This window comes from Falco biarmicus, chromosome 9 (genome assembly GCF_023638135.1).
Source record: "Falco biarmicus isolate bFalBia1 chromosome 9, bFalBia1.pri, whole genome shotgun sequence".
NCBI lineage: Eukaryota > Metazoa > Chordata > Aves > Falconiformes > Falconidae > Falco > Falco biarmicus.
Window position 1 is genome coordinate 22,426,849 of NC_079296.1, and position 12,392 is coordinate 22,439,240.

Here is a 12,392-nt window from a genome sequence, read left to right on the forward strand (position 1 = left end):
CTTGGTGTAGCAGAGCATACCACGCAACCTGCAAATTGTGCTGGCGAGCATATTTAATCATACATCAGCAGATTATCTATAATTAGCTCCATCACAGCTAGATCCGTGGAGATCTTCAGTGGGAGGATAATGTCTACTCCAGGGACTGAAGCAACCCTGCAGGGAAGATGGGAGCCCAGCTGCAAAGTACTGCTGGAGTAGATTTGAGTTGGTTAAAGCCTTTGATGATCAGTCTGACATTGCTTATAGTTTCATATTTGAAAGTCCAGGCTTTGACTTCCTTGAGGTGTTCCAGTGGGTAACTACAGATATCTCAGTGCTTCATGGCAGTCCTGTGCATCTAGATAAACTCTTCATTTATTTGCTTTATACCGTTCTGTCAAGGCTTCTCAGCTGGGATGGGGTTTACCCTGCCCATCACTAGGAGTCAGTGGTTTGTCTGTATTTGGACTGGTCACCTTAAACTGATTTTGTATTCAGTGCAGCGAAACAGGGTCCTGTGGAGCCTGTTACAAGCAATGCATCTGAGTATTTGAGGCATCTACTTTGTGATCAGATGAACTGTGCCCTAGAAATGAACGTTTCTTTCTAGAGATACAGATACAGATATCTAAGTGTAGCTGCATGAAACTCACCCAGTACGTTTGTCCTTCGGTCGAGTTCAGCTTTTCCTCAGCCTCTCAGTATTAGCAGGACTAAGAAGGACTTAGGACAGTTTTTCTAGGTTATAGGAGGCACAGAGAAAGCAGACAGAAAAGCAGGGTGTGGCAAATAATGTCTATAACTTGTTCAGACCTGTTAGGCCACTCCATTGTGTGTTATTAATGCTTTTCCCCCCAAAAACCTCCAAATTATCATCCCTTCTGAGTGTACTAGAGCAACACCTGCTACCTCGTAGACCCTGTAGGTCTAGCACATAGCCAGGGAGACAATCACAGCTTTCCTTGGGCTAAAGCTGGGGTTACAATGTTGTGGTCACAATATATGCAATGTTGTCCTGGATGGTTAACTCCTCTAGATTAAGAACCCACAATGGTTTGCTGCGTTGCTGTTTCAGGCTCTCCCACCTGATTAGCGCCAAATCTGTTTTCGCTCATCTGAATATATATACTAGTCGTATTATATCTTACCATATCAGCAACTGGATTTTCCTAGGTATTGGTATCTAATAATCATATTTCTTGTAGGGATATATTTAAGAAGATTAAAACCTGATTCTTCTGATTGAGAGTGAGCTGTGTCTGTGCCTTCTCCACCCCCCACAACTGACAAAGCTGCACCAGGATCACTTTTGTGACTTGAAAATCTGAAAGCTAGCTGCGTCCAGAAGTTTAGCAAAATTAATTCTGACCATGTGGTAGGAGTTTAAGTCACAAACCAGAAAGACCAGGTTAATGAATATTTTCTAGCATGCATATAGAAAGAACTAGAATATGAAAAATACTGCTATAAGATATTCAAGGAATTAGCAAAAGCAGTCACTGAATTTCTAGTTATCTGTGGTAGCTGTAGAAAATTAAGACACAACACATTTCAGCTTTCTCAGCATTATTCATCAGTAGATTTCCATCTCCACTAAACAGTGAATCTACTTTTTCCTTCCTCTTGCTCATGCAGATTTCTTTCTTATTGCCTTTTATGGTCCTTGCATCTTGAATCTTAATCTTTCCAACATGCATATCCAGTGGTTGAAATAAAAATGTTGGAAACCTGTTATAAAAATTTAGACATGCTGGTGTAAAGACGTGAGAACTCCTCATAGCCTTCATTGTGCCCTGTTTTCTCTCTGTGGAAAGTACTGGTTTGAAGTATGGCAGCAGCTACCAGCTCATCCCAGTTGCTGTGGAGAGGTGTCTGCTGCAGTGTATTGCTGTTGAATGCTTGTAGATTTTTGTTACTCCCAGTGCTGTATAGCTGGAATGTATGTATCCATGTAAGCCTGCCATTAAGAGAACTGAAACCATACATACATAATGAGTTGGAAATTAATTTCCAGCCTTGCACCATGGCTCCTGTGAGTAATATGTATGTCACAGGCCCCTTCAGCATCACTGAGATTCCCCTTCTGAGAGGGGACTGTTCAGCTGAACAAATGTTTGAGGGTCAGGACTTGAATTTTTATTATCTATTAATGCGCTTCTGCTGCGAACTGCCCTGCATGGCCAAACTGACTGGAAATACTGTCATGCATATGTGCAACGCTATCTGTGTAAAGAGAACAAAGTTAGTCTGCTTTCACATATTTGTCCAAAGATTTCCAAGAGAGAAAAATGAAATGCTTGTCTATTCAGAAATATCACTGCAGAGACCAGGCAGTGTTGCAGCATTTCTGAGCTAGCATCTTCACTTTTCAGCAAGGGATTGGGTCAAAATTGCTTGTATTTTTGGATGAAATGGGAGCTGAACAACAACAAAAAAATCCTATAAAGACTAACTTTATATAATACTTGCCATCCATTTTTCCATGCAAAAATACCCTACCAGCTCTAGTGCAAGACTTTATTGAAACCTGGTAAGAACATTTTGGAATTGGTTGGCTCTTACATCTGACTAAACCATATGAAGGTTAATGTATTAAATAAACTTTCAAACACAATTGGTTACAGCTGAAATAGCCAAGCTGTTTCACCATGAAGATATGAAAGGTGGAGCCCATAATTTCCCAGAATTTCAGGGTCATCTGAATAGGTGCACTGTGTGAAACTGGCTAGTGTTGTTGCCACCAATTCCAGTCCAACTCCTCTGATTTTTATGAAGCTCAAATTGTCACCACTAAAAATTGACATTATTAGTACATGCTGAAAACATCCTTCATTTCATTGCTGCAATGGTGCTGCTGCAGAAAGTGTGTTTGGCGTCTAGAATTCCATGACATTTTTTTCTTGTATGCTTTTCCTTTGGTACCTTTATTGGTCACAGCTTTTTGGTCATAAAGATTTACGTAAAGATCTATAACATATCCTTGTGACTTTAAAACCAAGAATAAAAAATAGAAGTTGGTTTATAAAACAAAATGGTTAAAAACCGTATTATATAATGAAATCTGAAGCAAATTACTGCTGACTAAGCTTACTGAGCATGAGCACATTGGCATCAGTGATATCGTAGAACAGTTTTGGTTGGAAGGGGCCTTTAAATGTCATCTGGTCCAACTCCCAAATGATGGGAGATACATTAATGCATTATGTTAGAAGGATGGTACTAGATGAAGAATAGATTAAACTGGAATATTAGGTGTTTCAAGGGAAAGATGTCAACCATTGCCAAGTGTTGTCCAAACCCATTATTAACTTTGAGCAATCCAGCCTTGCTATTTCTTTTGCCTATCAAGGCCCATGAAGACGTGGGGGGGTGTTAACCAAATGTCAGTGGATCAGATATATTTCTCTCTCTTGCAGGACTTAGCAGTCAGCAGTCTTAAGAGCTTCTCCAAATAACAATTAGCTAACTTTCCCAACTTCCTACCAGGCTGGTAAGTATTTTGCCATTTTTTACAGATAAGGTTAATTATAAACATGTTAATACTTTCTGACTGTATGGTATCATATAGGAATCATAAAGGATTGTATAAAGAGCATTATTCCTCTACCTGTGGCAAAGCAAGTGTATAGAGTTTATGGACTAAGGGGCATAAAATGGGTTACTCAGCCAACCAGCAATGGGTACCGCTGCAGGAGAAGCTATCAAGTGGCATCCAACCATCAGCCCGAACTTACATCACTCACGGTAGACGTTAACATGCCTGCGTCCCATGGAGAAATCTCACTGCTGGCTTCAGTAGATAAACAAGATCATGTTCATATATTATATTTTGGGCATAACTTCTTGATGCATGTAAACAGGTTTGTTTTGCTTCCAAATGAACTTCAGGTATAATGCTGCTTTAAAGTATGTTCTGATAGTCTAACTTTGAAAACCTAAAGGCATAAGTGAGCTATTGACATTTTCATCTAATAGAAATGAACTCAGTATCATGACCATATGGGCAATGGGGCAAATATAGTCTTACTAGGCACTCTATGATTGAAATGATCAACTGAAATTTACAAGTCTTGACTTGAAATATATTTATCTTGACAGCCATAGCTGAAGAGCATTTGGTGTGCACCAAAAGAAGCTGCTATAAGTCAAACACCAGTTCGCTTCAGTCATTGGTTCATGTTCAATAAAACCTCCAAGATGGGGCTTCTTGACTATTTTAGCCTAAATGCTTGAGAAACACTTGGATACTTTGGGAATGGGGTTAGGTGTTGATTTCTATAGAAATCGTCGATAAACACCTTCTATTGATCGAGAGCTTGTGAAGCTCGTGCTATGATCTGTTCTGCTTCACATTTCTGACCTGGGATAACCCACGTAATTTCTCCACCTCATTTGAGTGTGGTAAGAATAGCTGTATGTTTCTGTATGTTCTGGCATCATAGTAATGGGAGCCATGTAAATGCTGTAGCAAGACAGATAAAATAGCAGGGGACAGAGATCTTCCCTGGTGCGTCTCCTGGGCCTCTCCCCTCTAAATATGAATCATGCTTCATCCGGGCAGATATTAGTTATGATTATTTATGTTCTTGTTCGTGACCACGCATTTGGCAGGATTGGCTAGACTTGGTAAGACACTGGTTATTTTGTCATTTGTTTTCTGCATAAAAGGAAAAGAAAATACAGTTAGAGGTGTCCATCCAGTGCTCAGGGTACTAGCAGGCAGAGGGAAGGGTGGGAAATCAATGGTTCTCAGGTGTCTTACAATGGACAAAGTGAACCAAATTATTTGGGGAATAGCAGCTTAATTTCTTTCAGACTCACTGCCTGCTTTACAGTTATCTTTTTTATGTGTTCCTTCATTATTATTTTTTAATTGAGGAAGAGAAATCCATGATTAAAAATAAGTCTGTGGAATGATGTTTTGTATTTATCTGTTAGTTAAAGCAATACAATTAGGATGTTGTAGATGACAGACAATTCTGGAATAACAATTACAAAGAAGCATTTAAAAAACTAAGGTAAAAGTAATTCAGAAGATAGTAAACAAATGCTTCATCACATTTCCCAGATTCTTCTGCAATCATAGATCCTTACTTTGCATGCAGAGGCTTTAACCATGCATATAGACATAAAGTGGCAGTTTGCCAAAAGAAGGCAAGGAAAGAAAGTAGCCTGTATGACAGCTTCCAAACTGTAGGTGGTAGAAACCACTTTGGAAACCTGTTTCATTAAGAAAAAAATTACGTTCCTGACCAACATAATTATAGTGTTTTCAAGCGTGGCTGAACTGGATGTAACTTACAGCAAAACATCACATTGAGGAAAATAACCTTGTTCAAGAAAAATGTGCTTTGATGATGAATCTCATTGACACAGCTGTGCTCTAAAGGGCTTTGACAAATGGAATTCAGTTTTAGTTAGGGAATAAATACAAATATATTCTGGTGAATTGAATTGTCAGCATACAAGCAAATTGGTATATTTTTTTTTAACTGGGAATTTAAATGAGGGAAAAAGGCATGTTATGAGTATTTAAGTTATTTTCCTTTTTTTCACCCCCAGAAAAAACCCTAAGCCATAACCTGGATAATCATGTAAAGACTGTACTTTTTAAAGCAGTGATTTGACCTCATTCTCCATAAAGTCTGTTTTCCTCCCGGGGCTCTCCCTCCCCCATGTTTATGTTCTCATTTAATAACAGGAAACAATGCTATTCCTCACAAGCAGTAGGATATGACTCTTTGAGCACCACTCAACTTCTGTTTTGATGGCCCTGCCACTTTGTGCAGCTCCTGCCCCTCCCTTGGTTATTCCTCCCACCCTTCCGCTGCCTCTGTGGTTGGACCAGCGTGATGGTTTTGATGATAACTTATTTCTCAGGTGGATTGTTTCCCCCATCTATCTCACTGCACACCTCCCAGCTGAGGATTGTATTTTGTCACTAGTGAGTTTTAACCAAAAAAACCCAAAGGAATTGTGTATTTTCTTTTCTGTAGAGAGAGAAGGGGAAAAAGATGGAAAAGGTGAATCGGGAGGGGAGTAAGGTTTTCAGGTGATTCTTAAACCTGGTCTCTGGGCTTTGTTGGGCAGGCTTTTCGGTGACTGACTGAATGTATTTAAGTATTTCCAAGTGATTGTGCTGGTAAAGATGGAAGCCTAAAAAGAGGAAACTCAACAGGGGAAATAAAATGCCTCCTTAGTAGACTACCTAGTGAGAAGTAAAGTTGGATGGGTGAATTCTTACCAGGCTGTGAAAAAGAGTAAAACCCAACCTTTTCCCTTCTTTCAGCATTCCTATCCCCCTGAATCCAGCCCCGTTCTGTGTGCCCTAGTCATCCAGTGCTACCATTTTATTGCTGTTTGAATATATTTCATTCAAACACGTTACCTTTTAAACCATTTATGAACACCTCGGTCAAGGAAGCAGGCAATGCCACAGGTTAGAAACAAAACTCTAAGTCTCTTCTTACAGGCCTGATAGTGTTTAAAATATTTGAGTGTTTTCTAAATATGTGATCTAGTTGAACTGTGATAAGCTACACACCTCTCAAGAAGTACTTCTGACCACACTGTTATGTCTTCCCATGCAAGTGAGTATTTTATGATGACTGAGGAAAAAATACCTGTTTTGTTATACCAGTAGCAAGTTGGAGTCATCCCAATTTCTATTGATGTAAAAGTGACCAGAATCTTTCCCATAAAATAGTTTGTATAGCACTTCAACTTCTGCAACATAAAGTATCTAAAAGTGGTCTTGGAATGCTCCTTTTGTAAAAATGAACAAAATTTATCGAGAAATGACATAAACTTTAAAAAAATATTGTGAAGGTAGTACAAAGATAATTTGATGTAATTTCTTAAATTTAGAATATATGCATCTACAGGCATGGATTACTGAATTTAGACATACCCTGTGACCTAAGTTAACACCTGACAGAAATGTATTGCCGGCATTATTATTAAGTTATAATTAAGGCCCATTAATAAACTTTGTGCACAGAGAAATGGAGTATTTCCTTCACCTGTACTAAACCTGAGAAAGCTGCAAGGCCCTGGCATCACGGAGAGATATCCAGACATCAACTGCCAAGTGTGTGAGCAGAGCGAAAAAGGGGATGGCAGGAGGAGAGGGGCCCAAGTAACCACAGTGCACAAAAGTATCTGTTTGCTAATGACCTGTTTGTTTTAGACCAAAAGTTTATTATTGCAGCCAGTAAAGATATGAGTTGAATTGCACACACATTTTGTGGCAATGCTGGTCAAAGTTTGTATTAACAGGTTCTGAAGGATAAAACTTTGACAATAAAAAGCTACTTTGTAGCGGAGCCTGTATTAAGGCTACCAGCAACTGATATACAGAGCATCCCCTGAAGTGCATTGAACGTGAAAAAAACATTTTCTGCAGGTAGAATTTGCTTTCTGGCACTGCTTTGATGATTGCTCAAGGTCCTGTCTGTGCCATGGATTTTCATCTGTCAGTGGTGTTTGCATTAAGTTGTGTAACTGCTTCTTAATGCCTGTTACGTAAGGATGCATAGATTGCAGCTCCATGAGGTATCCTGCACAAATCACAACTGATAATGTCAGCATGGTGGCAAAGGTTAGTCTCGGTTGAATTAATTTTAAATTAATTAAAATTCTGCCTGCATAAGTCAAATACTTGATTAATACAGAAGTGTACAATATAAGTTCAAACAGGGCTGAGAAAGCAGGTAGCTGTTGTTATATTGCAGTACGTAAGTTTTCTGATATTCATACCATTTACCAATGTGATGCAGCTTTCCTGGTCAGGGTGGGAGTTTTGCCATGCCATGATTTTACCCCAAGGATCTCAGGCCATATTAGCTAAAACTCAATAAGATGTTGATAGACAAGACATCAGAAGTCAACATTCACAAGGTCGGGTGGTGGGGTTTTTTTAATGATTTTTATACTATATTTACTGTGTCAGCCCTTTTGCTTGTATTTAATCTAGTTTTAATTAGGCTAAGTCAGGATCTGTACTGAGGAAAGAGAATCTAAAGATGTCTTGGACATTGCACTAAATACAGTTTTGCCTGTAATGGAAAAAATTTAAAAGAATGGAGATGGGGAAAGGAATCTTAGTTTAGCAAAAATAAGTGTTTAAATCTGAATCAGAAGGATTATAGACAGAGTTGCAATTTGAAATGTGATCAGCTATAATAACATTTACTTCTTTTCCTTCTCTAATGTTAATTTAACACCTTTCTAAATGACTAATTTGAATTCCTGTAGCAAACCCCGCAAGTTAGGTTTAAGGCATTTTTTCACTGGAGTCCTCCATCAGCACATATTTTCTGGTGTGGTCCTCTGAAAATGCACACCTTGCTTTGTATGGAGCCTTTTTGAATTCTGACTATGAACTGGCCGCACAAATATGAGATGTGACACATCTATGGTCAGAAAACATCTTACAGGGATTTACCAGAGGAAGACATAGAGCAGGGAAGCAGAGAGAGTGGAACATCCTACTGACCACAGAGTTCCAAGACAGCACTAGGACTCTTTGATGGTGCACTGTTCTGCTTCCAGATTTTGCAAGTACAGAGATATGAATGACTTTTTCTCCAGATCTGCCTAGCTCAGGTTTTATGAGATTTAACAAGGCCTAGATCAGAAAATAAATAATGTTTCAAAATATATTGGCTCTCACTTTGTGGGCTGATCAGGAACAGATAGCATATCTATCTAGTGCTTGAAATATTAGTTAAAATATAGTAACTAAGACATTTTTAGCAACAAGCGTTCCTAGTGTAAACAGACTATGAAATTTTGTTCCATGTTTCATCATACTGGTGTTACTGATGGTACCTCCTGGCCCATATGTACTAATGATCTACCAGAGGAGCTGAAACTGGGCAAAGAATGGCCAAAAATGTCAGGATAATCCCATGATGTAGGTTGGACTTGAGGCTGATGTTTGCCCCATGATTCTCTTGCAAGGCTGTTCTAGAAGTTACTTCTTAACTGCATAGGAGCCTGCTCCAGTTTCCAGTCTGGCTGGTGCTTCCCAAGTGTTTCTTTTTATTCATTAACTTCATTAGCACATTCTAAACTTGTGTCATATAAGAAATATTAAATACTAACTATCCACAAAAGCATAGCTGGGAAATGTCACAGGTGAAAAAGCACAGAAAGTTCTTTTATGAAAAAAGCTGGTGGAGAAACACCACTTGGCTGAAGTGGCAGAGCTCAGCTGGATCTTGGGGACACTGCAGTAGCACAGATAGAAAATGAGATGAAAACTTCTTGCAAGGAAGACCCTGAAGCAGATACATGCCCAGTATATTCTGACCGCTAAAGCAGATTTCTGAATGCGCATTCAAAACGCGATGGCCTGCTCATTACTTTTTATATTTCATAAAATCAGGCTGCTGTAGTCAATCCATAACACTGAAAATTAAAAAGTTCCATCACGAATGCAGAAGTGGTATTTATAATTTACTATTTTTTCCAGCCCCTCAGAAAAAATAATTCAACCTGAATTCTATCAACTACTCTGACACCTTTAGTAAATCATGCTGATGGACAGGTGCTCAAATATGCCCAGTTGTTTATGCTGGATGGATTTTTTTTTTTTTTGGTAACTTTGTGTCCCTGAAAGACAGGCGTTTCAAAGGCAAAAGCTGATACAACTTTCTCCTGTACCTCAGGTTAAGTTGATTAGGTCTTAACGAAAGGCATTGATCATTTCTCTTCCACAAAAGACCTGGCTCAAAATGCCTCTCTCCTGCAGCCTGGGGCACTGTGCTGCAAGGAATGTGTAGTCTAATCTCTTACTGCACCTAAAGATAGAACAAACAAGAACCCTCCAGAAACCACCGTTGCTTTACCCCTCCTAAGGAGAGAACGAAAGGGGAAAGTGCAATAAGAATAAAGAGGCATATCTGATCCTGCATTATCCTAAATCTGAAAGAGCTGTGGAGTGACTCAGCCCTAAGCCCACAAACAGCTTCATGAAACCAGCCTGGCATGCTATGAACCATGCAATTTTCCTGAAGCAATGGTTGGTCGTGTGTGAAATACCAAGTTAGTAATGTGCACTGTTTTTCATAAAGGGGAAAGGCCAGAGCTGCAGAAACAGCATCTCTTAGCCAGAGATCATATCCTTCTCAAGGCCTCTGCCTTTCTAGGTGAATATCCTGGAATAAGCAATTTAACAGTTCAGGGTGTACACATAAGGATTTCTGCTTTCATGAAGGTACAAGGTGCTTGGGAAAGTATTAGGTTATGCTTCTAACAGTGGGGGAAAAAAAAAAAAAACCACAACCCACACACAAACCACCAAACCCTAAGTAGGATTTCATCACGTTGTGAGCTGGATATCTGTTATTTAGTAACTGAAAAGGTAAGCTTTTGCTGGGTCAGTTGGTATTGTTTCGGTCAAACTATCACCGGTAGTTTGTGAAATCCAGCACTGCAGTACAATTGTTGGCTGGGTCTTAGGACTTAAACAAGGGTATTTTTCTGCATTTCCTGGATCCAGGATACACATAAGTGGGAGTGGGAAAAAATGCTTTTGTTTGGGAAACACACTGTGGGAAAATTGCCTAACATGATTTGAATGTCAGAATTGGAATGTAACAACTGGTGTAGCCAGATCAGAGCAAAGCGACAGCCAAAGGCAGAAAATTGCTTTTTTTCAGGTTTCTCAGTGAATTTTACAATCCCGAAGTAAAATTTGTAGTTTACTTTTTGTTGATTGTGTTCATAGATAAAATTTCAGTTACATAAAGTTAATCATGTGTATCTATGATAAACTAAAGCCTTAAGACCTCGTATTTTTTAGTGAGACTGACTTTAAAAAAAAAAAAGAAAAATATCTGGACGTCTGTGGGAAGTTTTCCTTCCTGTTTGCTTTTTGCAAAACCCGAACCGGTGAATCCATTTTGTGTCCCTGAGTAAACTGAGGGGTGGGGGGGTGTTGCCCTTGGGAGAGATGGCTCGTGCCCTGTTCATCTGCAGAAGAGATAATTGAATAAGAGATTAGAAAATACAGGGGTTGTAAAGCTGCCTTTGGAATATATGGCAGCCTGCATCAGGTCAGAACAGATGCCCTGGCTCTCTCCTAACCCCTCCAAGGTGTTTGTAAAATATATCCCCAAAATTTGAGAAAATTTTTCAACCAACAGGTCTTATGTTTTCCATGCCAAAGGCATTAAGACTCTTTTGGTGGCCCACACAGCAGGGTCTTGATTAACAGGGTCTTGATTAAGGTCCCAAATACTCAAAAATAAGGGGAGAGGTGGGCTATCATGTGATTTAACACCTGGGTCATATAATCTGTTGCAAAGACTCTTGTGCACTGGCAGTTGAAAGAGCTGTCTGTGATCCCAGCTTCCAATACCTACAGTGCTTTAAATTGTAAGATATGACAAGTCCTTCTAAAGCCAACAACTGCACAACAGAGCAGTGAAAACTGCCTCCTTTTGAGATACTGATTTAAAGGCTTGCCTAGCACCTCGTAATAATTAGGGGTTGTGTTATTCTAGAACAATTTGCAATCCCTCAAGGATGAGTCACAGCAAATTTGATAAGATCACGATTTTGTGATTTTTTTTTAATGAGATGCTGCTTTTTTCAAAATGGCCCATACAGCCCTAGGATCTGATTTCTTTATTTCTGTTCCTTGGTTCTTTGTTTGAAGGGACAGAAAGCAGCTCTGCATTCCTGGAGAGAGAACTCTTCTGTCTGTTTTCTGCGGGAAAGTTGGCCACAAGCAGAAGTGCATTGGGCTTGGCATGAAATGCAGTCATTAGTGAAACTTGACATATCTGCAAACAGAAAACTAGATTTATCCTTGCTATAACCAGAGTCCCCCACATACAGTGATTTTTAATGATTTACAAATGGATAATATCTTTGAGGCATCTAACAGTATTTAGGGCCTTTATACAGTAAATCAGTTGTTTCATCTGTGTTATTTTTCAGATAAAATCAACTCTTGGATAAAATGTCAGCTTTGCAGATACCCTCAACAAACAAAAGCAGAAAACTGAAATAAACCCTCTTACAAAATAACACAGCAGGCATGGGGAGGCTTGCATTGTTATAGCAGATGATTGCTTAAGGTCTAAGTATGGGAGAATCTTGTTCCAAATTCTATCATTCAGTATTCCTCAATTAAAAATGCTGGCAAATTCCTTTGGATAGTTAAGGTTTTTTGATTTGTGATAGATAAATGGTGCAAAGTTTGTAAGTGTAAACATTAGTTATACTGGTTTTAACCCAGTAGTGCTTTCTGTTAGAACAAAAGCCTTTTTTATACTAACTTGAGTAACAAGTTCAAGAGAAAAGCTAGGAGCAGTTTGGGCTAAAATACTCTTATCTTTTCAAAATTGCAGTAATAGATATTTGAATGAGAAGAAATTGCAGAAAAACGATGTGCT

The 12,392-nt window shown here is 39.0% G+C and overlaps 1 protein-coding gene across 1 annotated transcript in view; it reads left to right on the forward strand.

Moving 5' to 3' along the window:
• Window positions 1-3,448: 3,448 nt before the first annotated feature.
• The window catches only part of GPAM (glycerol-3-phosphate acyltransferase, mitochondrial), a 45,517-nt gene continuing 36,573 nt past the window's right edge, over window positions 3,449-12,392 (forward strand). Inside the window, exon 1 of the mRNA XM_056350996.1 lies at window positions 3,449-3,472. The gene's annotated coding sequence lies outside the window, so the exon portion shown is untranslated. The remainder of the gene's footprint in view (window positions 3,473-12,392) is intronic.